Source organism: Aquarana catesbeiana, linkage group LG10 (genome assembly GCF_042186555.1).
Source record: "Aquarana catesbeiana isolate 2022-GZ linkage group LG10, ASM4218655v1, whole genome shotgun sequence".
In the NCBI taxonomy this organism is placed as follows: domain Eukaryota; kingdom Metazoa; phylum Chordata; class Amphibia; order Anura; family Ranidae; genus Aquarana; species Aquarana catesbeiana.
Window position 1 is genome coordinate 117,335,142 of NC_133333.1, and position 26,454 is coordinate 117,361,595.

A 26,454-nucleotide genomic window follows, 5' to 3' on the forward strand; every position below is an offset into this window, starting at 1 on the left:
AAAAAATAAAAATACCACCAAAAATGACATGTTTTATTTATAACCAGTGTTGCATGACCTTGCAATTGCCAGGTAAAGTAGTGCAGTGCCATATGGCAAAAAATGGCCTGGTCATGAAGTGGGGGTAAATCTTTTGCAGGTCAAGTGGTTAAGACATTGGTGTGCACAGCCTATTTCATTAGGGTGTGCACCCCAAAACACAAACACACATGTGTGTGTATACTTGCAGCAGTGGACAGTGTCAGTAGAGCAGAGATTGGTGTCAGCAGGCCAGTAGACTGGGGGTGTTTACATTCTTTGTAATAGGAATAAAAGTGATCCAAATTTGTTTTTTAAAGGCACAGTGTAAAAATTATATATATATATATATATATATATATATATATATATATATATATATAAAATTACACTTGTGAGGTATTGCCGCGATCGTTAGAGCGAGAGCAATAATTCTAGCAAAAGAACTCCTCTGTAACTCAAAACTGGTAACCTGTAGAAAACGTCGAAACGTCGCCTATGGTGATTTTTAAGAGCCAAATTTTTCTGCCGTTTCACGAGCAGGCGAAATTTTGAAGCATGACATGTTGGGTATCAATTTACTCGGTGTAACATTATCTTTCAGGATATAAAAAAAAAATGGGCTAACTTTACTGTTTTCTTATTTTTAAATTCAGAAAAGTGTATTTTTTCCCCCAAAAATTGCGTTTGTAAGACACAAATACGGTTTGATATAAAGTATTGTAATGACCACCATTTTATTCTCTAGTGTGTCTGAAAAAAAAATATATATATATATATAATGTTTGGGGGTTCTAAGTAATTTTCTAACAAAAAAAAATGATTTTAACTTGTAAACAACAAGTTTGAAAAATAGGCCTGGTCCTGAAGTGGTTTAATTAAAAACATACGTGTAAAAATAAACACGTGTAAAAAAAAAAAAAAGATGGTTACATGTAAACAAACATAAAAAAGAAAAGCTGCCCATACAATTTTTTTTCATTCAGCCAGCAACAAACTAGGTGGATGGAGGAATTCCCCCGCTGAGACACTGTATGCTGACACTGGCATCTTCTACAGATAAAAGTAAGCAAATGTGTTATATATTTTTAAAAAAAGGTAAAATAAATGTACACACATGGAAAATAATGTAAGAATAAATGTAAACACATGGAAAATAATAAAAGTAAACAAATGTGTTCTAAAATAAAGTAAACTAAATGTAAACACATGGAAAATAATGTAAGAATAAATGTAAACACATGGAAAATAAAGTAAAATAGAAGTAAACACATGGAAAATAATGTAAGAATAAATGTTGACACATGGAAAATAATAAAAGTAAACAAATGTGTTATATAAAAAAAAGTAAACTAAATTTAAACACATGGAAAATAATGTAAGAATAAATGTAAACACATGGAAAATAATTAAAGTAAACAAATGTGTTCTAAAATAAAGTAAAATAAATGTAAACACATGGAAAATAATGTAAGACTAAATGTAAACACATGGAAAATAATGTAAGAATAAATGTTGACACATGGAAATAAATAAAAGTAAACAAATGTGTTCTAAAATAAAGTAAAATAGAAGTAAACACATGGAAAATAATGTAAGAATAAATGTTGACATATGGAAATAAATAAAAGTAAACAAATGTGTTCTAAAATAAAGTAAAATAGAAGTAAACACATGGAAAATAATGTAAGAATAAATGTTGACACATGGAAAATAATAAAAGTAAACAAATGTGTTATATAAAAAAAAAGTAAAATAAATGTAAACACATGGAAAATAATGTAAGAATAAATGTAAACACATGGAAAATAACTAAAGTAAACAAATGTGTTCTAAAATAAAGTAAAATAAATGTAAACACATGGAAAATAATGTAAGAATAAATGTAAACACCTGGAAAATAATTAAAGTAAACAAAAAGCCTGCTGAATACAGACATCACTCAATGTAAGTGTCCTCATCTTGTGAGGTGATTACAGTGAAATGTATCTGTCTCTCCCTTACATTGTATACAACGCCCTATACTGATCCCATCCTCCGCCCTGAGTCAGTCTATTCCTGTCTCCCTGCCCAGCTCCTCCTATTCTGATTCTGTGCCCTGCCGCGTCATTTCTGCTCGCCATCCTGGCAGAGAACCACAAGATTGTCCACATAGGAAGTCCCTGTGTACAGATGAGAGGTGCGGGCGGGCGCGGAGCAGAGTGTGGGGTGTGCTGAGGAGCGGGCAGTCTTGGAGGTCGAGGTGATGATTAGAAGTGATCGATAAGTGATTGTATAGAGCACACTGACTTGTAGTGTACAGTTCATTCATAGAGCAGTGTACAGGAGGTGGCTGGAGACAGTGTTGTATGCTGAGCACAAGTTTGCATGTTTCCTAATCCCTCCTGCAGTCTTAATAATACACATTGTATGATTTAGAGGGGGAGGGGCGTATTGTATAGTTTGTCTTCTGCTAAAGAGTTGCAGTTATTAGATTGTAGACTGGGGGGAGGGGCTGCAGATATAAAACATTCCTCAGTTGTACCATCAAGCTGTCAGTTCCTTTCTTAGAACTAATCCCTTCCAGACACCCCCATTCTTTATGGCCAGTCTGGTCTTCTCTGTTAAAGGACATCCCCCTCTGAGTGATCGATGTACATTGTAAGGATTTTAACAAACTTTGCTGCAGATTCCTACCAGATTCTGCTCCGATCGACAGCTGTCTGATTATGTCAGAGTAAACCTGAATGGGAGTGACTTTTCCATTATTAATCAGCTGATGCACTGGCAGTTTTCTAAGGCTAAATGCACACTGGGCGTTAAAATAACCTTATAAAAACACCAGTAGCTATGCAGTGAGTCTTTCAACGTTTTTTAACATTCTTGCAATAGCATTCATTAGCGTTTTTCTGCGTTAGCAATTTTTTGCGTTTGTTTTTGTTTTTTCAATGGATCAAAAACATTAAACGCTGGTGAGCACATTTTTGAGCGTTTATACGCGTTTAACGTTTTTAAGCATTCTTTTGTGGTCAGAAAAACAGCCCATAAACTCCACTGCTGATAAACATCCAAAAACATCCATGTGTGCATGGACACATAGGATAACATAGAGGGGAGTTTATGGGCTGTTTAAAAAAAAAACACCCAAACTTCCAAAAACAGCCGTTTATTAGCTTTAGTGTGCATGGAGCCTAAGACCCCTTTCACACTGAGGCATTTTTCAGGCGCTGCAGCGTTAAAAATAGCGCCTGAAAAAGCCTCAGCTTCAAACCCAGTGAGAAAGCCAGAGTGCTATCACACTGGGGCGCTGTGCTGGCAGGGCGTCACAAAAAGTCCTGCCAGCAGCTTCTTTACAGTGGTGTAGGAGCGGTGAATACACCACTCCTGCCCATTGAAAACAATGTTTTACCGTCTGCAAAGCGCCGCTGCAGCAGCTTTATGCGGGCAGATATAACCCCTTTTCGGCCACTAGCGGGGGGTTAAAACCCCCCTGCTAGCGGCTGAATAGCGCTGCTAAAACGACTAAGGCCTGGGTGCTGTCAGTGTGAAAAGGGTCTAATGAAGAAACCTGCAGGGTCAGCATTCCTTCAGAAGTGATTAACCCTTTGGGAGTATCTCACCAAAACAGACATTTCTTTGGTAGAGGATGCTTAAAGCAGCTTCACCTAAAAAGAGGAAGTTCCACACTTCTTCTCCCCCTCCCCTATCACATTCTCCTGTTTTTTTTGTTTGTTTTGTTTTAGGGGGGGGCGTACCTAGTTTTGACAGTACCCACTGCTAGTTTTACTTGGATTGCCTTATCTATGCTCCAGCTTTCACTTTGTTTCTCCTATCTCCTTGTTATCTGAAATAGGGAGGACTCTCTGATAATTAACCCTCTGTGTCCTTGGTGCTAGGGGAGGACTGTGCTTTTCTTCTCTGCATCAACTGACACATGTACACTGCTGCTTACATATATGGTTAACTCTTTACAGCTCAATATCTGCAGGCTGGTGCTTCTGGAATCAATGGCATTTAACACCTGGTGTCTGCTTTATATGTTGTAACCTTTTATAGCTACCTGTATGGCTAATGCTGCCTTCTGGCATGTGAAGAAAAGTGTCATTTCTGATCATAGATCGGTCTGAATTTTATTACCCATCCTGCTGACTACATTTAGCCCAGGTTCACACTGATGTGGGTTATAAATTGTGCCAGTTCAAACTAGCAATGCAGTCCTACTTCGGGGGGCGATTTGACAGATATGCAGGTTCATGCGCAGATGTCTATACAAATCGCCCCACAAAGTCGCCAAAAGTAGTACAGGAACTACTTTTGGGAATTGGTGCGGCGTCGCTAAAAGTCAGTGTTGCACCAATTCGGACGGTGCCATTGCCGGCAATAGCCGCCGATTTGACATGTCGAATCGCATGCCAAGTCGGTCCAATGTGAATGGGTGCAAGAGAAACTGCAGTATGCTCACATAATTTAGTATGATTAGAATGCAATTGGAGACCCTTATTGGGTACTGATGTGACTGCATTGATGAGCACTGGTGAGGCTGCATTGATGAGCACTGGTGAGGCTGCATTGATGAGCACTGGTGAGGCTGCTTTGATGAGCCCTGGTGAGGCTGCTTTGATGAGCCCTGGTGAGGCTGCTTTGTTGAGCCCTGGTGAGGCTGCTTTGTTGAGCCCTGGTGAGGCTGCTTTGTTGAGCCCTGGTGAGGCTGCTTTGTTGAGCCCTGGTGAGGCTGCTTTGTTGGGCACTGGTGAGGCTGCTTTGATGGGCACTGGTGAGGCTGCATTGATGGGCACTAATCAGGCTGATTTGATGGGCACTGATGAGGCTGCACTTAGTACCCACTTTTAATGTTCAGAGAGGAAGAGGTGGGGCTCTAAGAGGAAAAGGTGGAGCCTAAAGAGGAAGGGGTGTGGTTTACAGATGTCAGGGTGGATCTTAAATAGGAAGGGGCGTGACATTGACAGGAAGGGGTGGGTCATATTTAAATTAGGGGGTGCACAAGTTTAGTCAGGCCTAGGGCAGCACAAAACCTAAATACACCACTGATTATAGGTCAATGTGGTCTCCAGAAAGGGGGCTTTATTCTTGGGCACCTCATATATACACTCCTGTGTTTGTGCTGGAAGCGCACCCGATCGCATACTCCCATTACTGCGATCAAGCCATCTGTGACAGTTCAAGTTCTCGATTGATTGACTGCGTGATGGCACATCCCAGTGTTGTTTCTCCTCTGTGAATGGGAAGAGATATATTGAATGTATTCCTCCTCCTAGAGGAGAGGTCTGTTAAAAAAAAAAAAAAAAAAAAAAAAAAAGTAAATAAAGTTGTTTAGGACTTGACCTCGTTTTATTAGTGTGAGTTCAGGAAGGAGGAGATTTTCACTGCAACCTGTATACATGCCCACATGTGTGATGTAAATATCATGTGACCTGGCTAGTTCTGATAAACAAGTAAATGTGCTCTCCAGCATAAAAGACACAACTGAGCATGTGCAGGTCTGCTACCCTGCCTGTGTTAGCTGTCCTTCCCCAGATAGACATTGCAGGGAGGGAAGAATCTGTGCATACAGGATAAAACAGCCTTTTTACACAATGCAGAGGATTAACCCCTTAAAGTGATGGTAAGGGTTTGTTTTGCACAGAGTGGCCCTGAACATCCTCTTCTGGCTCCTCCCCACATCAGATAACCCCCTAGGAGAAGCGCTCTCCCGAGGGCGCGCTCCCGAGTTCAACATTCGGCGTCCATATCCGCTGAATGTATGACGGCCCTACCCCCCAGCGCCTGCGTCATTGGATTTGATTGACAGCAGCAGGAGCCAATGGCTGCGCTGCTATCAATCTATCGAATCAAGAGCCGAGAACCCCGGGCAGAGAGACAGCGCATCCAAGCCGGGTCAAGTTCTAGGGCTCAGGTAAGTAAAAGGGGGGGGGGGGCAGTCAGTGCCAGGTGTTTTTTCACCTTAATGCATAGGATGCATTAAGGTGAAAAAACACGAAGGTTTACAACCCTTTTAAGTTCCACAGGGAGTGTAACAAGCATGCTATGCTGCATATACAGACTGATTTTACTGTTGTGGGTTTAGTAACACTTTAATGGACAGGGTGAATGTAGCTAATTGATCGATCCTGGGTACTTGGCTCTAACCAGCCTGTCGGATTCATTTGCGATTATTGCAAGCGGCTGCTATAGCTGCTAGCTATTATCACTGTCTTCCCCCGCTGGTAGAAGAAAGTTGCTCGGCAGGAGGGTTACAGGAAAGAAATTCACACCATCTATGGCCTGCCTTAGTGGCAATGTGTTAGTTGGTGTCCGTGTATGTGATTGTGTTAGGCCCAGTACATGTGTACCTCTGTCTGTTCAACAGAAGCCAGCCTAACAAGTGGCTTCTGTCAAACAGTCATGCTGGAAAACCAGCATTTGATAAATGCTCGCAGCCAGTGGCTGCACTCGCTGATCAGTGTCCTGGTGGAGGGGGAAGCCCCCTGTCACAATACAATAGCTCAGCTGGGAAGATTCCTGCATCATACACCATTGTGTTGACCCTCTGGTTGGACAAAAAAAAAAACCTGAATGTCTATACCCAACTTTAGGGTCAGCGTGTTTTAGGCTCGGTTCACACCAATGCATTTTTTCATGCTTTTTGCAGAAACACAGGACATTATTTTTAACATGGGTTTCTATGAAACACATTCACATCAATGCATTTTTGTACCTCTGCATTTTTGGAAAGGGTCAGGGACTATTTTAAATGCCAAACGGTGCTTTTTTTTTTTGGTTCAGTAGACTTCAAAGGAGAAGCTGCAGAAAAGCATGTAGTGCGTTTTTACTGCAATTTTGCAGCGATTTGCATTTTTAAATCTGCCCAATAACAAATTTGCCAAAAAAGCATAAAAAACGCGAAATGCAAATCACGGCAAAATCGCAGTAAAAAACTGCAAAAAGCATGGCAGAAACACTCAAAAGCAAACTGCTTAGGTGTGAATGGAGCCTAAATGTGATATTTGTGAAGACAAAATTTTCAAACAAATAACAGTGAAGTCAAAAAATATAGAAAACATATAGTCCAATAAATACAAGGATATATATGCAAATATCGTGACAGTCCCAGTGGTGTGCAGGATCACCACTGTGCTGTTAGAAGTGTTATATTGAATCAAAACTTGTGATCACCACATGGTCCATCACCACCATTAAAATTGGATTCTTACAGGAACAGATGTAACTTATTACAGAATCAAATCAGCTTGCAAATGGCAATCCCACCATGAAGGGGTTCAACATACACCACTTGGCTGGAATCTTGTGATATCTAAAATGAAATGAGACGACCCACATAGTGTAAATCTGTATAAAACTTTTAATATGATCAAAAAGTACATAAAACTACTCACATTTTCAAAATATAAAAGCGCTTATATATAAAAACATTCCAGGGAAATGTTAACAGCATTTACCAATCCAAACAGGCATTGCGACTTCACGTGTGTTAGCTCCGCCCTGCACGTTTCATCACAACTGACGTCGTCGGTGGCACTGCCTGTCCGTTTCCATCTGACTGTCATCAATCTGAACCACCAGACAGATGGGGAATGGATCCCCCATCCATCTGTTTTTAGCGGGCTGGATCGGATGTCGGCGGGTGTCAATGGACAGATGATGGGAAAAACTGATAGGCGGACCCGATCAGTCTGTCCACGTGAAAGGGGCCTAAATTGAAAAAATAATATTTTTTTTACTATTTTGGGACAGATTTTCTTCCATAATAAAAAAAAAAAATCAGAAGGGATCGATTACCACTTATCACCAAATGAAAGCCCGATTTTGTCCTGAAAAAATAAGGTAAAATCCACCTGGATACACTAAGTTGTGATGATATGTACTAATACATGTCAAACTTGTAAAATTGGGTTTGGGCGTTAAGGTTTATTTTGACCTTGGTCATGAAGGGATTAAGGAAATAATGTCATGAGCATCCCCACCAACAGCTGATTGGTGCGTCACTGACAGCGTCCAGCTGGGTTTGGACCGAGCACACACTCATCAAAAATCTTTATCAAGTGAGGAGAATTCCCCTCTCAGCTCACATTGGAGCAGGCTTCACCATTGGAAGATTTATTGTCACCTGTAAGATTCTGGATTTTCTATCATTTTGTGTCTTGGTCACCAGGACAAAAGGAGAGAATGACACAGACCACAATCAAATCATGACAGAGAGTCTAGCCCAATACTATTCCACCCAAAACTATAAGAAAACATATTTCTGGCTTTAGATACAGTTCCTTGCAAAAGTATTCACCCCCCTTGGCTTTTTACCTATTTTATTACATTACAGCCTTTAATTCAATGTTTTTTTAATCTGAATTATATGTGATGGATCAGAACACAATAGTCTAAGTTGGTGAAGTAAAATTAGAAAAATATATACAGAAAACTATTTTTCAGAAATAAAAAACTGATAATTGGCATGTGCGTATGTATTCACCTCCTTTGTTATGAAGCCCATAAAAAGCTCTGATGCAACCAAATTACCTTCAGAAGTCACATAATTAGTGAAATGATGTCCACCTGTGTGCAATCTAAGTGTCACATGATCTGTCATTACATATACACACCTTTTTGAAAGGCCCCAGAGGCTGCAACACCTAAGCAAGAGGCACCACTAACCAAACACTGCCATGAAGACCAAGGAACTCTCCAAACAAGTAAGGGACAATGTTGTTGAGAAGTACAAGTTATAAAAAATATCCAAATCTTTGATGATCCCTAGGAGCAGTATCAAATCTATCATAACCAAATGGAAAGAACATGGCACAACAGCAAACCTGCCAGAAGACAGCCGCACACCAAAACTCACGGACTGGGCAAGGAGGACATTAATCAGAGAGGCAGCACAGAGACCTAAGGTAACCCTGGAGGAGCTGCAGAGTTCCACAGCAGAGACTGGAGTATCTGTACATAGGACGACAATAAGCCATACGCTCCATAGAGTTGGGCTTTATGGCAGAGTGGCCAGAAGAAAGCCATTACTTTCAGCAAAAATCAAAATGGCACGTTTTGAGTTTGCGAAAAGGCATGTGAGAGACTCCCAAAATGTGTGGAGGAAGGTGCTCTGGTCTGATGAGACTAAAATTGAACTTTTTGGCCAGCAAAGAAAACGCTATGTCTGGCACAAACCCAACACATCACATCACCCAAAGAACACCATCCCCAGAGTGAAACATGGCGGTGGCAGCATCATGCTGTGGGGATGTTTTTCAGCAGTCAGGACTGGGAAACTGGTCAGTTGACCAGTTGGTGAGTTGAGGGAAAGATGGATGGTGCTAAATACAGGGATATTCTTGAGCAAAACCTGTACCACTCTGTGTGTGATTTGAGGCTAGGACGGAGGTTCACCTTCCAGCAGGACAATGACCCCATACACACTGCTAATGCAACACTTGAGTGGTTTAAGGAGAAACATGTAAATGTGTTGGAATGGCCTAGTCAAAGCCCAGACCTCAATCCAATAGAAAATCTGTGGTCAGACATAAAGATTGCTGTTCACATGCGCAAACCATCCAACTTGAAGAAGCTGGAACAGTTTTGCACGGAGGAATGGGCAAAAATCCCAGTGATAAGATGTGGCAAGCTCATAGAGACTTATCCAAAGCGACTTGGAGCTGTGATAGCCGCAAAAGGTGGCTCTACAAAGTATTGACTTTAGGGGGGTGAATAGTTATGCACATTTACTTTTTCTGTTATTTTGTCCTATTTGTTGTTTGCTTCACAATTAAAAAAAAAAAAATCTTCAAAGTTGTGGGCATGTTCTGCAAATTAAATGATGCAAATCCTCAAACAATCCATGTTAATTGCAGGTTGTGAGGCAACAAAACACGAAAAATGCCGAGGGGGTGAATACTTTTGCAAGGCACTGTAGACTTTACATTTTACAACCTGGCGGAGTTTAGGCTGCATTGGTTCCATTATTGGCGCTCGCAGTCCACCCAGATGTGTTAGAAAAGCAAATGAATATTCGCTTTCCTAACACTGAACCGCCTCTCTGCCAATCAGGTGCTCAGGTTTGTTACCCGTCACCTGATTGGCTGAAACGACAGGCTCCGCTATTGGACGCCTATCAGGAGGAGAGGACTGGAGGAGATGCATGGAGGACACAGCTCGCCACCATCACCCGCTGCCCCACGAGACAGGGTAAGTGCTGGGCAGGCGGCAAGCAGACAGGGGGGCACAGTGGCAGAATTTGATGGGCACAATGGCAGCGTTTGGCACAGTGGCAGCGTTTGATGGCACAGTGGCTGCAATTGATGGACACAGTGGCTACGTTTGATGGGCACGGTAAGGCTGCAATTTTTTTTTTTCAGTTTGTTTGCGCCCCCCAAAATTTTTGAGCACCAGCCGCCACTGGTCAGACGTTTGATGGCACAGTGGCGGCGTTTGATGGCACAATGGCGGCGTTTGATGAGCACAGTGGTGCATTTGATGGGCACAGTGGCTGCAACTGATGAGCACAGTGAGGCTGCAATTTATGTTTTTTTTTTGTTTGTTTGTATGCGCCCCCCAAAAATTTTGAGCACCAGCCGCCACTGGTCAGACCTACAAATGTTCTCAAATGCTTATCCTACAACTCAATCTTTCTCGGCTTCAAGGACTCTAATGCCATGTACACACGATCGAAATTTCGGCCCGCACAAGACCGATGAGAGTTTTTCGTCAGAAAATGAGTGTATGCTCCATCGGTCTTTTGCTGGCGGAATACCAGCCAGCAAAAGATTGAGAGCTTGCTCTCAATTTTTCGGTCGGGAAAAGTTCCTATCCGAAAATGCGATCGTCTGTGGCAATTCCGACAAGCAAAATCCCTACGCATGCTCGGAACCAATTCGACGCATGCTTGGAAGCATTGAACATCATTTTCTCGGCTCGTCGTAGTGTTGTACATCACCGCGTTCTTGACAGTCGTAATTTCAGCAAACTTTTGCGCGACCGTGTGTATGCAAGGCAAACTTGAGCGGATTCCCGTCGGAAAAGCTAACGAGAAAAACGATCGTGTGTACGCGGCATTAGACAGTAGTCTGTTTTTTTTTTTTTGTTTTTTTTTATTTTGTTTATTGCGTTTTCAATACAGACAAACACAACACAAGTGCTATGATACAATCGTATTACATTTCAAACATATTGTAGCAGTACATATCCATGGATATTCGATGGGTATAACATCAGTAATCAACAAATTGGCGCGGCGTCCCATTCCCAATTCACAGTCTCGTATGATTGATTGCCCTCTCCTGTTCAACTGCTAACTCAAATCACAATATTGCTATACTTCTCTATTCCAGCTATGCCGTATCTGGTTCGGCTAACCCTTTTTTCCAAACCTTTTCGTATTTCATTGGACACCCCATATTCATGTATGTATCTTTATAAAGAGGAAGGTTGTCATTAACCAAACGTTTCCATTGTGTCAGGGAGGGAGGGTTTGGTTTCTTCCAATGCATGGCTATTTGCTTTCGGGCGTAAAAAAGAAGTAATCCCACCAGTGTGCGTTTTGCTATAGTCGGTATCAAAGTTTCAATCAGACCAAGAAGACAAACCTCCATTGCTTGTGGTAATATAATTGATGCGACTCTGTTAATCATATCAAATACCTCCTTCCAATAGTTCTGAATTCTAGGGCAATGCCAAAAAATATGTGTGAAGTCACCAGGTGAAATTCCACACCTCCAACATTCAGCCGAACAGGCAGGGTTCATAGTGTGAAGCCTATGAGGAATGTAATAAGCTCTGTGTACTATTTTAAATTGTACTAATCTATCTCTTATGGAGACTAAAGAGCGAAAAGGAAAATCCCATACGTCATCCCAATCATCATTATCTAGGGTAGGTATATCAGGTTGCCAGCGAGCCCAGAGTTTATCTAGGGGAGGCAAGAATATAAAGACCAAATGGGCATATAGATGTGAGGTTGGTTTCTCGTCACAGTTAGTTCTAAGAGTTCTCTCCAGACTGGACTGGACTATGGTACATGTGGAATTTGGAAATTGCGCAGCAAAGGCATGTGCCAATTGAAAGTAGCGAAATTGGTAGTATTGGGGAATATTATATAGAGAGGAAAACTGTGATAATGATAATAAGGACGTTTGGGATACTACTTGTGAGAGAGTTTTTATGGTGTATTTGGTCCATGCATAGGGATCTGGGAGTTTATAGAAATGTGGCAAATTGGGGTTTAGCCATAACGGAGCACTAGGGGAATATTCTGTCATTTTATATTTTTCCATTGCTAGGCCTGCTCGCCATGCTCTTAGGGTGGTGCACATGGAGGGTGTTAGAGGATAGGGGGCACGAGGGCCCCTAAAAACCAGATACTGAAGGGCCTCCAAGGAACCCACTACTGTGGCCTCAAGAGCTGTGGAGAAATTTGTTTTGTCAGGGTTTAGCCACCAGGCCACTGTTACCAGTTGTGTAGCTAAGAAATATCTGTAGCAGTCAGAAAAAGCCATACCACCTTGGGTTGTCGGCCTCATCAAAGTCTTCAATCTGTATCTAGATGGCGAAGAACCCCACAGAAAAGATGTAAATAATTGGTTAAGTTTTGTAAAAAAAGGCCTGGGTATCCATTGTGGGGAGTGACGGAGAAGATAAATGTATTTGGGAATGATTTTCATTTTGATAAGATTCACTCGCCCCCAAACGGATAGAGATAATTTACGCCATGAATTAAGTTTTGTCTTGGTGTCTAGAAGCAGTGGGGTTAGATTTAAGGAAATAAAATCTGAGGCTTGTGTAGATACTTGAACTCCCAGGTACTTAAAGGTGTCTACCCATTGTAAGGGACAGTCCGGAGGGGAAGTAGACCTAGCCGCTGGATCTATCGGGAATAGTAAGGATTTGGACCAATTCACCTTAAGTCCAGTTACTTCCATAAAATTGTTTAGTACCGTCAGCGCACCTTGCAGGGATGGGCCAGCATCATTGAGGAAAAGCAGCATGTCATCCGTGTACAGGGCTACCCTCTCCTCCAGTTGGCCAATACGTAGACCTTTTTTATGTATTGAGAGGTGCGTAACACTTCTGCCACTGGTTCAATGGCCAAAGCAAAAAGGGCCGGGGAGAGAGGGCAGCCCTGCCGAGTCCCCCTGTGCAGCTCAAAGGGGGCGGATAATCCTCCTCCCAATCTTACCGACGAGGTGGGGCATTTATAAATTATCTGGAGCCATCTGATGAACACTAAAGGAAATCCCATCCTTCGCAATGTTTCCCATAAAAAGGGCCATTCTATGGTATTGAAAGCCTTTTCTATGTCGAGTGAGGCTATTGCTCTTGTCCCGGTGTTGTGGTGGCATGCGTGGATGTTAGTAAATAACCTTCTTAGATTTACATCTGTGGATCTACGGAGCATAAAACCAGTTTGGTTGGAATCAATTAAAGAGGGGAGGAAAGGATATAGACGAAGGGCTAGCAGTTTAGTTAGAATTTTAAAATCATTATTTAGAAGCGCAATTGGGCGGTAGGAGGCACAAGATGTTGGGTCTTTAGGAGATTTGTAGATTAAGGTTAGGTATGCATGGTACATGGAATCTGGTAATTTACCATTAGATAAACATGCTGTGTAGATTTGGGCCAGTAGTGGCGCTAATAATTCTCCGTGAGCCCTATAAAAGTCACTGGGTAGTCCATCCGGCCCAGGTGCCTTCCCAGTAGGAAAGGAGTGTATGGCATTCAGGACCTCTTGGGCCGTGAATGGTTGAATCAACGTCTCTGTTTCCTGATCCGAGAGCCAACCGAGTGCCAGGGGATCCAACAGAGCCTGCAATTTCTCAGGCTGAAAATCAGGAGATAAGGTAGATGTGTATAGGGTTTTGTAAAAGGCACTAAATGTTTGCAGGATTTCCGAAGGAGTCGTCACCTTTTCACCCGCGGTGGTCTGCAATTCAGAGACCAGTGTGGATGGTTGATCATTTTGTGCCAACATGGCCAGGAGACGTCCATTTTTATCGCCCTGCTCGAAAAATCTTTGTTTACCATTAAATGTCTCTAATCGTGTGACTTCAGGTAAGTGTAAGTGTAGTTCCCTCTGCGCTACCATTAAAGAGTCGAATTGATCAGAGTTGGGATCCGAGCTGTATTTAGCCGTCTGAGTCGTTACTGCTTGTTGTAATGAGTGAGTCTCAAGTGATTGCTGCTTCTTAACTTGTGCAATGGACGAAATGTACTGCCCCCTACTGTAGGCCTTGAATGAATCCCAGACCATGCCAGTAGATGAGGACTCGGCATTTCGTAACCAGTACTCAGCAAGCAAGGGGGGTAAGGAGTCAGTCAGCTCTGGATGTGTAACCCAGTGTGCTCCCAGTCTCCAAAGTGCAGCACTTCTCGATGCTGGCGAGCAAAGCTTCACTGCCAAAGGGCTATGGTCCGATAGCCCACTCGGCAGATAGGATGCCTCCAGCACATCTGCTCTTATGGCAAGATTGGAGAAGGCTAGATCTATACGTGATACTGTTTTATATGATGTGGAAAAGCATAAATAGAGTCTGGTAGTAGGATATTTCCATCGCCAGATCTCCTCTAGACCCATAGTGTGAGCCCAGACTAATAAATCTTTATTATGGTGTTTGGGTGGAATGGGTCTATCTAAGTCAGATGACAAGGTGGCGTTAAAGTCCCCCATTATCAGTAATTTGCCTGTACCAAAGGATGCAACCTTTTCCATTACCCTATATAATACATCAGGTGAGAAAGGTGGAGGTATGTATAGTCCAACCACAATATATCTTTGGGACCACAATGTAAATACTACAATGACAAATTTACCCTGTTGGTCTGTGCACACTTCATTAATTACACACGGAAAATTTTTAGGAATTAGTATCGACACTCTTGCGTAGGTGGAGTATGTGGAATGGATAGCCCTCTGTATCCACGTTTTTTTAAGCATCAAGATTTTGCTGCCCGTTAGATGGGTCTCTTGGAGAATTATAATTTGAGGGGAATGAGACTTTAAATATTGAAACAATAAAGCCCGTTTGTATTTCGAACCTAAACCCCTCACATTCCATGAAAGGACTGTGAAGGAATCAGCTGAGGAGTTAGCCATTTGGGATATAAACGTATAACCAAATCGGATGAATGAGGGGGCACACCAAGAACCATCTCTTAGACAGCAAAATCTCTGTTAGATCACACCATGTATCAATAGCACTTAACCTCCCTGGTGGTATGATTATTTCGGATTTTAGGTGCTGAAAGCGGTACAATTATTTTGCATGGAAATTTGGCGTTTTATATTGTAGGTCTGTAATTCTTAACAATAACACACTTAAATCTGTCCAAACAAGAATCTTGTAGATATCCCGGGTATGATAAAGTTTGAAACACAAAAACATAAATTATAATATAATAAATAAAAATAAATAATTAAAAAAAATAAATAGTAATAAAATAAATTTCCCCAGGATTCACTATCGCTCAATTCTGCAAGTGTTCTAATTTATTATCGCTGTTTTCTAGCTGGTCTAAAGCCACTTTTGACGTAAAGGGACACTTTTTGGTTGCTATGGACAATCTCCAGTTTCCAGGCAGAAAGAACAGTATATATCACATAAAACTGCATGCAGGGCATGGGCCAAAGCACTGGGGACAAAAGGGATGTGAAATAATTTCATACAGTACTGTAAGATTACAGTACTGTATGTGTTATGATTTTTACTTTTTTTTTAATTTGCCGCCAGGCTCCGCCCCCATGCGTCACGACACTCGAAGGGATCGGAGCCTGGCAAGGAGAGGCTTCGGAGGAGGACAGAGCCCACGGACACTGCGGGGGACATCGCAGGATCCCGGGGACAAGGTAAGTAAAGGCACACCAGGATCCTGCGATGTAATCCCGAGTGTGGCTCGGGGTTACCGCTAATGGTCCTGAATTTTAACCCCGAGCCACACTCGGGAAAACCGCCAGGGAGGCTACCCAGGTTAAAACTCTTAAAACAAAAATTAAAGCAAATAAAGAATAAAAGGAACAAAAACAAAACTTACATATGTTCCTTAAACAACCCAAGCACAATGCGCTTATCTTACTATATCCCATCTCCCTCCAATTTAAAAAAAAAAAAAAAAAAAAAAAAAAAAAAACAAGGAGGAGAGACTGGGAATAGTTTTACCCCTAAACAACAAAAACTTAGGTGTGTAGTTACAGGTTAGATTAGTGTACTACACTCTAGTCATCTAACGATTGGTCAGAGACCTTTTCTTCGTCTACCAGCTGGAGGTGCAGAGTAAGGAGACAAGGTGGGGGGGGGGGGGGGAATTGTGGTGTTCAGTCTTGTAGTGCTTCTTAGAGGATGAGCGTGCTGTGTAATCTGCAAAAGTTGAGCAGTCCAGCTCTCAATATAGCGCTCAAATCTTCACATTAAAGAGAGGATAAGGGTCTGGTGTAATGGGTAGAGAAAAATCAAAAAAAAAAAAAAAAAAAGGGGGGACAAAAGCAGGGGGGGGGGGGGGGGGGACACAAATGAAATGGAGAGGCCTGCATGAAATTACATTATGTCGTGACTCTATGGTATGTATAAAGGTAGTCAGGCAGCAGGATCTATATGCCATCCAACCCAACTGTAGTGGCTCAGCCGCAACAATGGAAATTTCAAACCTTTGGTGTGGTAGATGATATCCAGGTGACAATGTTCATCTTGCTGTGGAGTCAGCCACGTCCGTCTATCCACGATTGAGCAGCCTCAGGATCCAGAAAGAAATGTGCCCGTTCCCCATCAGTTACTCGGAGCTTGCTTGGGTACAGCAGACTGAATTTTAGGCCTTTTTCTCGGAGGCGGCGTCTTGCTTCTGTAAAGGAGCGGCGTCTTTGCTGTATCTCTGGAGAATAATCGGGGAAGAGCATAATTTTGGCATTGTTAAAGCGCAGATCCTGCTTTTCTCTGGCTGCCGCAAGCAATTTGTCCCGGTCCCTGTAGTTCAATAGTCTAAGTAGGAAGGGACGCGGTGGGGCTCCAGGAATTGGAGGAACTCTGTGAGCCCTCTCCACCACATAAGTGGACGGCATTGCAGGGATATCCAGCAGGGAGAGGAGAAACGTTTCCGCAAATTCAGCAGGTCTGGATCCCTCTGCGCGCTCTGGAAAGCCTAGTACATGGATATTGTTTCTCCTCAGTCTGTTCTCGGTGTCAATGGACTTTTCCTGCAGGGCTTTAACTTGCAGCTGCAAGGCACGGAGTCCCCGGGAATCAGCCCTGGTATCATCTTGCAGCTGGGAGATGCGACCTTCTGCCTCCGTGAACCGGGACCTATCATGTCTAATGAGGCTGACATCTGTGACTAGGTGATCGATCTTGACCATGACTGAGTCGTTGCCGGCCTTGATAGCCGCTAACAGCTCTGCATGTGAAGCCGCCTGAGCGGCAGTCAGCTCTGAGGAGGTGTGAGTGCTGGCTGACATAGTGCTTGTGGTAAGCCTCGTGGGCAAGATGGCGGCGGAGGACCGGGTACAGGCCTTAGAGGAGGATCGAGGCTTACCCGGTGACGGCGGAGAGGTCCGCTTAGTGCTGTAAGTTCTCTTAGACCCCAGGATGCCGGATTAGGGAGAAAAGTGAGATTTGTAAGCCAGGATTAGCTGACAGGATGAATGCAGGAGCGGAGCTCAGCTTCAGCATGTCTTCCCTGCTTCACATTCGGCCACGCCCCACCCAGACAGTAGTCTGTTTGCTGACTACGAGACAACTCCGACTAGAGTCCCCATTAATCAATCTTGGGTCATAGGAATCATATTGGTTCCTGGATTTCACCTACCAACATCCTACTAAGTGTCCCCAAACCAACTCACACCACGTAGCCTTACGATGTTATTTGATGCCTTGCTGTTTTCTGTTTTGTTTTCTTTTTTGCTCGCTATGCGTGTTCTGTTACAAAGGGCTGCGTCCCTACCTCTGCAATATGTCATTATACTGCTAATGTCTCCCCTTATCCCGGGGGGGGGGGGGACATTTACTTTCGATGCATCCTGTCCAGATTTATTGTTCTCTCCTTCTTCAATAAAATTTCTGAACAAAGGAAAAAAAAGCAAACAACCTGGGGTGGGGGGTGAAGTTCCTCTAAGTGTGGTTATACCAAAACTTTTTTTGCCTTTGAATAGAGTGGGGAAGGGTTACAACAGGTTGAAAAAAGACACTAGTCAATCTAGTTCAACCAATTAATAAACACAAATAAAAAAACCCTCCATATAATCTATCCTATACCCATAGTTGATCCAGAGGAAGGCAAAAAATCCCAATAAAAAAACTATAAAAAAAAAAGGAAATTTTGGGTGTAGGTACACTCTAAGGGCTTGTATTTTCCAGTTTGGCTTTTTATAATGTAAATAAATTAAAGGGCCAACTAAACACTGATATTTTTTAAAAGAGCATATTTAACCCTTGATATTAATGGGGTATAGCTAGGCTCATTGGTCAAAGAGGCCTGTGTACTTTATTAAGATTGTCTTGTATAGGTATCCGGTTCTTCAAAATACACACAAAAGACACAAAAGGAAGTGAGAGTAAATCTCTCTAAATGAAAGGAAGTTATTGGAAGATTCTTTGCTCTGGTGACAAATGTAAACATGTTATTTTCCCAACACTTTCAGTTCCAGTAACAGTGGTCACCGGGATAATAAAAGAGGATAACTCTTTACAGTGAGGACGCAGAGAGCAATAAAAGCCTGGCAGAGCTTGCAATCGTCCCCACTCTAAAACTAAAAAAACTGTTGCAATATGCATCACATTATGCAGTATCATGCATCCAGCGATGTCCTAGGTAGTACATGATCTTTGAAGTTGTTACACCCTTGGAGTTGTTTTTCTTTCCAGTCGCCTGGACTCAGAAAACCATAAGCTATAAATTGTGATCTGTGGCCGGCTACAAGCACACATTCCCTCTGCTCTGGGTGTTGAGGAACATGTTTCGCTTTCACCAGTAAAAGTCATCTGCCTCTCTTTTGATTTTGCAACACATTTTTTGTTGAAATAGCATCATATTATATTAGGATTATATATCAAATCCAAGTACTTGAGTACCTACTCTTGTCATTTTACCTGCACACTGTGTTATATATATTGTTCTTGTAAATTCCCCACCCTCTAATTATTTTGTTACTCTAATGAAGTATCTGTGTTGCCTACTGATCTTGGGTGGAGATGAAATATATATTGTGTAATGTAGAACATGCACTCATTAACTACTGGGTAAGTAATCATCCCTCCCAAAGCTGTGAGTCTAGTATTCTGCTGAATGCTGATGAATGTCTGGTTTGGTTGGACATTTTAAGGGGGTTGTTGCATAAAGCATAGATGCATAATAATAGCCCTGACTGCTATGGGGCCTGGGATAAGAAAGGGGCCCTGCTATGGAAAACTAAACTGGAATTTCCAGTATAAAAGGGCTGGAGTGCGACCTCCGGGTCCTTGCTAGTCACAGATCCCCCCGCTATGCAGTAAGAAGCATTTGCTTAGCTGTCTTAAGTTGGCCATACACATATAGATTTCTTTGTTCAGGCTCCATGCACATTAGTGTTTTTTTTAAAGTGGTTGTAAAGGCACAAGGCTTTTTACCTTCATACATTCTATGCATGAAGGTAAAAAACCTTCTGTGTGCAGTAGCCCCCCTAATACCTACCTGAGCCTCCTTTTGATCCAGCGATGTCCACGAGAGCCTTGCCTCTCCAGGGACTCACACTCCTGATTGTTTTTTTGCAGCAGTGGGAGCCACTGGCTCCCGGTGCTGTCGATCACAACCAGTGAGCCAATCAGGAGATGGAAGGGGCAGGCATGATTCAAAAACCTTTGATACCCTACCCTTTAGTGTTCAAAGATGGGAGACATAAACATAAGTAGCATGTGAATATAAGTTAAAGTGGGGTTCCACCCAAAAAAAAAAAAAAAACTACATGAAAAATCCTAAAAAAAAATACAAAAAAAATTTGGATATTTTTTTTTTTTTTTTACTTACCTCTAAATGCCTGTTGCTAGGGGGTCCCTCGTAGTCTGCCTCTTCCAGTGCCTGGGCTGGTGACATCACTTCCCCCTTGGCACAGGAAGGGCTCAGCTCTGCTCCCTCCCTCCTGTCAATCATCTGGGACCCATTACAGGTCCCAGGTGACTGAGCGGCCAATCACGGCGCGCGGCGCTTCTCTCGCATGCGCAGAGGGTGCCAGGCTGTGAAGCCACAGCCCAGCGCCCACAGTTGCAATGCCGGCACCGCTGAACGGAGGGGGAGACGAGCGGGGCTTCGATCCCCCGCATCGCTGGACCCTGGGACAGGTAAGTGTCCAATTAAAAGTCAGCAGCTGCAGTATTTGTAGCTGCTGACTTTTAATTTTTTTTTTTTTTTTTTGACTGGACCTCGGGTGGAACTCCTCTTTAAAGTGCAAACTGCAAACCACAATTAAAATGAACAATGCACAATTTCATATATATATACATTGTGAAATAAATCCAGTCTTTCATTAATCTGAAAAATAAGTGCTCAAAAAGTTCATATAAGAATCTTATATAAACAGCTCGGTGTTCCCATTCAACTGCTCCATGTGTAAAAAGAAAAGTGTCTTTGTGCAAAACAGTTATGCTTAAAAGTGCTTATGTGTCACCACCGTGCTCTTAGAGAGAAGAATGGCCGCTTACCAGACCTATAGATCCCATGGAGGGGATTATATGCACATAATTAAAATCTCGGCTATCAGGCAGCAGCTCATTGCAGACCAATCTCTGAGGCACGTGGTGAACTCAGGCTCCCGACTCATGGAGTATTTTGTTTTAAAAACTTTTTGAGCACTTCAGATTAATGAAGGACTGGATTTCTTTCACAATGTGTATATATATATATATATACATTGCATTGTTCATTTTTATTGTGGTTTGCACTTCAACTTATTCACATGTGACTTATTTTTATATGTCTCATCTTTGAACACAAAAGGGTAGTGGATCAAAGGTTTTTGAATCATGGTGCTATATTCATTTCCAATGTTTATCATTAGATGTTGCATTTATTTGTGGTTTGACCACATGTCTATTTCCACTGTGTGCTATTAGAGACTGCGCACCATTGTTACTTTATAACATTTGCTAGAGCCTAGTATTTAAGGAATACTGTACACTGGTGCAGCAGTTTCACTATTAGCGTGGCCAAGCGCAACCCTCAGGAATCTTAAGTGTCCAAACAGGGCCTGCATCTTATCGAATGCAGGCACTGTATGGCTGACAATTTTCCAATTTATTCCTTTGACAAAAATTGATTGAAAAGTTGACTTTTGTCGATCCGGATGTTGCTGACAGAACACAGAGAGATTTTCAGATGATTCAATTCCTGTTTGATCAGATTTTGGCCTTATGTGTACTAGGCATTTAGCCCAGGTGCTTGAGCCCCCGACGTTTAGTTATGGGTGAAAGGTACAGGAGCACCATCCAGCCCCCCTGTTGGCAGCTGGTAAAACTCTTGAGAGGCTGTGGTGAGAGGGCGTACTGAGTGGTACTAACATTTTGGGCACTATGCAGCCAGGGACGAATGCTTGAAATATAGACTGCATTCCAGGAATTCGTCCCTGGGTGTAAATTGCTCCAAATGCTAGTATTGCTCAGTGCCCTGTCCAGCCACCGCAATTTTCAGCCTGTCATAGAGTTTTACAGGCTGCTGGCAGCAGGGCTTGATGATGCTCCTGTACCTTCAACCCGTACCTGAGCACTGGGATCTCATGCACCTAGGTTAAACATCGAGTGTGCATGAGGCCTTAGCAGTGGAGATTTATTGCCTTGATCTTCCGCTACAGACTGAAATGAACCATGTGTGCCGAATGCAGTCAAAATTACCAGAGTTTCTCCTCCACTAAAACCTTATAAGACAGCAGACATCTTTATGATTACAATTATTATTATTACTACCATTATTACTATTTTTAAAGATTATTTTTGCAATTACCAGTAATTGCCCTCCAAATTGATTCAGTATCTTCCACTTAAAGTGGAACTGTAGCCTGTGATGTCATCCCTGCCTGGTCAAGACCACGGCGAGACCTGGAAGCCGGTGGACCGAAGATGTCAGCGGCCGGGCATGGAGCTTGAGGATGCCACATCGCTGGAGCTGAGGTGAGCATTAGTTCCCCTTTAATTAAAAATATTGGTTAAAACCTGATTGTTAAGGCCACACGCCTTTCTGTCTCCACCTATCAATTTTTAACCAACCGCTGTACATCCTGGTGCTTACTGTGACTCGTTTCTAACTAGTTTACTTTTAAACCGTTGTTTAAAGAACTGCACATTGTCATTTTCAATTCTTTCTTCTACCAAATGTTGCGGCCTCTGACATTGTTAAATGCATTCTCACCCAAAATAAAAAAATAAATAAATAAAAATATATATTTTGCTACTACAATATATTATCCACAGTGCTATGCTGACAGCCCTGTTGGTGCCTGTCCTAGATTTATGCATACTTTATAGTAAGATCAATGAGTACTGTGACAGTTGACATTGCAGGCTGCTATGGCTACAGCGGCTTGAACGAAAACAAAACGGTCAACTCCGGTCTGAGCCGATGTACTAACTATGCAAGGTTAGTAGTGCGATCTCCTCCCATTGAGCTGGTTGTGTTCTGACAGGGGGACGGCCCCCCTATCAGAACAACCTGATCAGCGCTCTCCGCCACTGGCCCTGTCCCCTATCTCTCCTGGTTGGCTAATTGAGTTTGATTGACAGCACCCGGAGCCAATGGCGCTGCTGCTGTGTCTCAGCCAATCAGGAGGGAGACTCCCAGACAGCTGAGGCACTTGTGTACATCGCTGGATCTAGATGGGGCTCAGGTAAGTATTCGGGGGGGGCTGAGGGGGGCTGCTGCACACAGAAGGTTTTTTATCTTAATGCATGGGATACATTAACCACTTAAAGATTTGCCCCCTTAATGACAAGGCTATTTTTTGTGATACGGCACTGTGTCACTTTAACTGACAATTGCGCGGTTGTGCGCCGCTGTACCCAAACAAAATTGATGTCCTTTTTTTTCCCACAAATAGAGCTTTCTTTTGGTGGTATTTGATCACCTCTGCGGTTTTTATTTTTTGCGCCATAAACAAAAAGAGTGACAATTTTGAAAAAAAAAAAAAAATGTATACTTTTTTGCTATAATAGATATCCCCCAAAAAATTAAAAAAAAAATTAACTTCTTTATCAGTTTAGGCCAATATATATTGTTCTACATATTTTTGGTGAAAAAATCGTAATAAGCGTATATTGATTGGTTTGCACAAAAGTTATAGCGTCTACAAAATAGGGAATAGATTTATGGCATTTTTATGGAATTTTTGTTATTATTATTTTTTTTTTTTTACTAGTAATGGCGGCGATCTGGGATTTTTAGTGGGACTGCGACATTGCAGTGGACATTTTTGACACATTTTTGGGACCATTGACATTTATACAGCGATCAGTGCTATAAAAATGCACTGATTACTGTGTAAATGTCACTGGTAGGGAAGGGGTTAACACTAGGGTGCGATCAAGGGGTTAAATGTGCTCCCTTGTGTATGTTTCTAACTGGGGGGGGGGGGGGGGGGGGATGTGACTGACTAGAGGATGAGACATATCGCTGTTCCTGATTAGTAGGAACAGACGATCTGTCACAACAGGGATGTGTATGTTTACACACACACATCCCCGTTCTGGCTCTCGTGCCCGCGATCACGCGTGGCTGATGGTCATCGCAACCGTCGGTCATGTGCATGGGGTCCCCCACCGTGCAGCGGGCGCACGCCTGCTATAGCTGTTTAAAGGGCTAAAATACAGCTATGGCGATTTGCGGGAATGAACCGACATACCGCAGTATAATGACGGTGGCTGGTCGGCAAGTGGTTAAGATAAAAAACCTTCCGCCTTTACAACCACTTTAAGGTATTACATGTTAACGCATGCTGTCAGACACATTAACACAAGGGAACCCTTAAGTGTGAATCAGCCCAAACTAACTTTGTATGCAGCTTTGTATTTTTAGATAAAAAAAGGGAATTTTTCTGCTACAGCAGGTGGCCTTTCAGTGGGAATGAACAGTGCTCATTTGTACTATGTTCAACAGTTAAAAATATATTTACATTTCTTTTCTCTTTAGACTCCTTTCACACTGGGGTCATGGCCGCATCATCGCTAAAGCGCCGCTCGTTCGAACGGCGCTTTTAGGCCGCTAGCGGGGCGCTTTTAACCCCAAAGAAGGGGTTAAAAGTGCCTGTGTTACGGCGCTTATGAAACGCTTTTCATTTTAATGGGCAGGGCGTTTTGGGAGCGCTAAATACAGCACTCCCAAACCGCCCCAAAAATGCTGCTTGTAGGACTTTTCCTAATGTCCCGCAAGCGCACTGCCCCAGTGTGAAAAGTCACACTAAAATCAATGGGAGGCGGTTTTCAGGCTCTTTACAGGCGCTATTTCTATCGCTAAAATGCCTGAAAACCCCCTCAGTGTGAAAGGGGTCTTGTAATCATTTCACATTTGTCTTTTCATAACTAGCAGGTGCTTAGTGTAAAACCTTCTTTTTACAAGGTTTCAGATAGCTAGTTTACTGCTGCTCAGACAAGAATAGAAGTATATTGGATTACGCAGACACACAGCTGAATGACTCTGAGGGGTTAGCAACAAAGTGCTGTATTTTTATTTTTATTAGACATTCAGCATGTACTGGACACATGGAAGCAGCCTAAATTTAAAGCCCAACTCCCGGACTAAGCCCCCATCCAGAGGCCCTCTAGTGTATATTTTGCTTTATTTTTCCAGATGTCATCAGGCCTATCATGTGACACGTTGGGTCTTCTTCCCTTATTCCTCAAAACTCTTCTCCAGTCCAGGTTGGTCTTCATGATGACATCAGCACCACTCCCTGCTACAGTCCACTATAAATGAAGAGTGGGGTGATAATGCCTCCCTAGGGGGATTTATTTATTGCCGTGGTCTCCAAATTGTGTTCCTGGGGCCAGATGCGGCCCTTTGCTTGCCTTTATCCAACCTATCGGGTATTATTCCTGACATTGACACCAACGATGAGGCATAATGCCTTCAACCGACACCAACTATTTCTCCCCTAATACCAAAGATCAGGCATTGTTTACTCCTACCGGGCACAGTCCAGCTCCCCTAAAGTCTGAAGGCCAGTAAAGTGGCCCTTTAAAAAGTTTGGAGACCCCTAATTTATGGTATTCCCCAGTCTTCTGAATTATTGACGTTGGGTACTGCTCAACTCGGAAGACTGAGGACATCTTGTGGTGAAGTAGAAGTACTAATTGAGAAAGTGCCTGATTAAAGCACCCCCAAAGCATAATGTTTCCACCTCCATGTTTGACGGTGGGGATGGTGTTCTTGGGGTCATAGGCAGCATTCCTCCTCCTCCAAACCAGGCTAGTTGATTTTTTGTCAAAGTGCTCGATTTTGGTCTCATTTGACCACAACACTTTCACCCAGTTCTCCTCTAAATCATTCAGATGTCAGATTAGCAAATGTCAGACGGGCCTGTACATGTACTTTCTTGAGCAGGGGGATCTTGTGGGCTCTGTGCAGTCCTTCATGGTGTAGTGTGTTACCAATTGTTTTCTTGGTGACTATGGTCCCAGCTGCCTTGACATCATTGACAAGATTCTCCCGTGTAGTTCTGGGCTGATTCCTCACAGTGCTCATGATCAATGAAACTCCACGAGGTGAGATCTTGCATGGAGACCCAGACCGAGGAGATTGACAGTCCTTTTGTGTTTCATCCACTTGTGAATGATCACACCAACTGTTGTCACCCTGTCACCAAGCTGCTTGGTGATGGTCTTGTAGCCCATTCCAGCATCGTGTAGGTCTACAATCTTGTCCCTGACATCCTTGGACGGCTCTTTGGTCTTGGCCATGGTAGAGAGATTGGAATCTCATTGATTGCTTCTGTGGACAGGTGTCTTTTATACAGGTAACAAGCTGAAATTGGGAGCACTCACTTTAAGTGAGTGCTCCTAATCTCAGCTTGTTACTTCAATAGAAGACACATGGGAGCCAGAAATCTTGCTGATTGATAGGGGATCAAATACTTATTTCACTCATTAAGGCTGGAATCACACTAGGACACGCAGTGGCTAACAGCAGGAGTCCGGTGCATCTCCATTCTCTCCATTCGCCGTTTCAGGTCCCATTTCAGCCCTAATTTTGGGCTGAATTCGGACCTGAAACCAACCAAAAGATGCACAGGCCTCCTGTGCAATTCGCACTGGAGCCGCTGCGGAGATGTGTGAACCGGGTTCATAGAGAGCAGATCACAAGCTATTGCTGTGCGAATTGGATTCGGTAAAAACCGCTTCAAATTCTGAAAAGTGTGAACACAGCCTGAAATGCAAATAAATTTATAACTTTTTTGAAATGCGGTTTTCTGGACATTTTTATAGTTATTCTGTCTCTCACTGTTAAAAATAAACCTACCATTAAAAT

General features: G+C 42.7%; 1 protein-coding gene across 3 annotated transcripts in view; it reads left to right on the forward strand.

Moving 5' to 3' along the window:
- Nucleotides 1-2,107: 2,107 nt before the first annotated feature.
- NLRX1 (NLR family member X1) overlaps nt 2,108-26,454 on the forward strand; it is a 65,109-nt gene continuing 40,762 nt past the window's right edge. For 2 of the 3 annotated variants that reach the window (XM_073602531.1, XM_073602534.1), the window contains exon 1: nt 2,108-2,260. The gene's annotated coding sequence lies outside the window, so the exon portion shown is untranslated. Of the gene's footprint in view, nt 2,261-21,985; nt 22,110-26,454 lie in introns of all 3 variants that reach the window. The other variant, XM_073602532.1, reaches the window with a different exon arrangement.